This window comes from Pinus tabuliformis, chromosome 1_2 (genome assembly GCF_031772625.1).
Source record: "Pinus tabuliformis cultivar Carrire ecotype Pingquan chromosome 1_2, CPIR1, whole genome shotgun sequence".
Taxonomy (NCBI): Eukaryota; Viridiplantae; Streptophyta; class Pinopsida; order Pinales; family Pinaceae; genus Pinus; species Pinus tabuliformis.
In genome coordinates this window covers 484080890-484083317 of record NC_142298.1, presented here as the reverse complement: position 1 = coordinate 484083317, position 2428 = coordinate 484080890, and the positions used below count along the sequence as shown (strand labels likewise).

Sequence of the window (2428 nt, the reverse complement as noted above, 5' to 3'; positions counted from 1 at the left end):
AAGTGTCAACTATGAGGACTCCTATAAAAGAAGGGGCAAGCCATGGGAGAACTGACTTTTTACCCTATTGTTGATGGATGAGACTATGTCAGAGTAGCGACTACGAACTATAGTGAGTTTGGTGAGGTAGAAGACTTTAGAAAGGGGACTCTTGAGCCAAAGAGTGTTCTCCTCTACCAGTTATTACATTTCTCCATTGTACAACCCCATTGCAGCTCGGGGGTCCGCGAGGAAGAAAAGTACCCAAGGAGTAGGCTAGGAGGTCAACCGGTGGGTCACTGCATTCGGATCAAGCACGTCGTCATTCACACTCGGAGGTGACCAACAACAAAGGAAGACAAGTAGCGGCAAATCAAGTTTGAATCTCGTCTTTTGGTGAACGGTACCTATGTGTTACAATATTCTTTTGTATGACTTCTTTATGGCTTTAGTTAAATATATGTAAATTAGACAATATGTTCAATGAAATGAAATTCAGGGATGTGTTAGATAGTGCTTAATAAATTTGAGTTCCCAATGTATTCTCTTCTGGTTGTATTTTTATTTTGATTATATATATATATATATATATATATAGGGTTGGTCCCTACACTTGGTATCAGAGTTGTTGGTTCAACTCTTCGACCTTACACGCTTATCCAAATTGTTACACGCTTATCCAAATTGTTACGAGAGTTTTCCCTCGCTGATTTGCATTTTAGGTTTCCACTGTCATTATCGCTATTTCTACTTACCATTCCAGTGTCACTGGTAACACCAACCTCCTTATTCACCATGTGTATCATTCCTGCGGTATTTGCAATATGTTCAAGACCCATGATAGTGTTATTTTTAGGTTCTTTTAGGGTTCGGAAGACTTCTAAGAAACTTAGCTAGATGCATTTGCCTTACTGATAATTTGCCTCTGCCCATAAAGTTCGTTCTATAAAGGGATGTAGCACTATCCACGACCATCAAAGCAAACCTTGTCTCTGCCATCATAAGAGTTGCTTCCAGCGACAACCTAGATTGATGATCCGTATTATATACTCCGTCATAGGCAACGTTGTCCAACACATCTGCTCCATTGAGCCCAAACCTTTCTGCAATCTGTAAAAGTCATTGCGGTATGAAGGTTCCCTCGGCATCAATAAAAAGTACTTTGCCTTCACTTCCTCCATGATCTAGCAACAATTGACAAGTAAGGCAGAGATGTGTGGCATAATTGGGTTTTTCTTGTTCGAAATTCCCCATAGATCTTTGTGATTGATCCTATCTCCACCCCTCCTTCTAATAGCTTGTCAAGCTCCTTCTTGGGGAAATATGCAACAGATTCTACCGTACAATAATGGCATCTTTGAGCTTTTTAATATCAACAACAGATATCCCACAAGCTTGGAGTTGCTCAATGGGGTAGGGTCCATGCTGCTGCTCCTCTACTTTTTCATCTTCCTTGGAGATCTGTGGTTGTTTCTCCATGGGAATATTACCGAGAAAGCGAGTTTAGAAGGAAACCCAATACAAAAGAAGTGTGTCTGGTGCTACTCAATTGACCCTTCGATCAGTTTCAGGTTATTCCTCACCAGAAGAGTGTGCTTTTTTTTTTCCATTTCCTGGTGTGCTCTTCCTCATTTTCTTCACATCTGCAAGATTTAATAACTGTATCGCCTTTTGATACCTAAAAGTATAATCATGCCCCTAAATTCAACTATTAAGAATCCGGTGCTTTTCACTTGTCAATTTGAATCATAGTATTTGCATTCTAATCGATATTTCCTTTAAAAAAAATATATATGAGTTATTTTGGTGAATTTCCGTAGTGGAATGATAAGAAACTATTATAATTGATAAAAAAAAACAAAACAAAAACAAATTTATTCAATTTCCAAAACGTTGAATCCTCCACTCTGATGAATCCTCAATTGTCTGCATCCTAAATTTGTACACGACACTAATGCCATTACCCTCCATATTGATCCAGATAAGTGTTGCCTCGCTTAGTTTCCCTAGCCTGCAAGACAGCCTAAGCGATGGAATAATACGCGTGCCAACCAAATTGCTGCAATGAATACGCGTGTTTCTCCCTGGCTGACAATTGGAACTGAAGCGTAAATGCAGATCCTGGACAGGCTATAATCCGCAGAAAAATGCGGAAACATTGCAAGGCAAATTAATAACACAAATATGAATCGAAGCATAATTTCAGATCAGGGACATACAGCAATCCATGGACAAATGCGAAAGAATGAATGGTAATTTTCTTTTGGATGACAAGGCTTGAGCATACGTCGGGATTAGTTTGTTGTTTATGGGATGGAAGAAGATGTACACTCAAATTTTATTATCAGATTGATATTTTTATTTGCAGTTTTGGGGAAGTTTAATTTTACAAAATTTGAATTGGGTGGGGACTAAAACCCACCTAAATTAGAGATAAATCAGGAAAAAA

At 38.7% G+C, this 2428-nt stretch overlaps 1 pseudogene; it reads right to left on the bottom strand.

The window, feature by feature from the left end:
* Window positions 1-831: 831 nt before the first annotated feature.
* On the bottom strand, window positions 832-1458 carry LOC149206445 (DNA repair protein RAD51 homolog pseudogene; annotated as a pseudogene).
* Window positions 1459-2428: the final 970 nt, after the last annotated feature.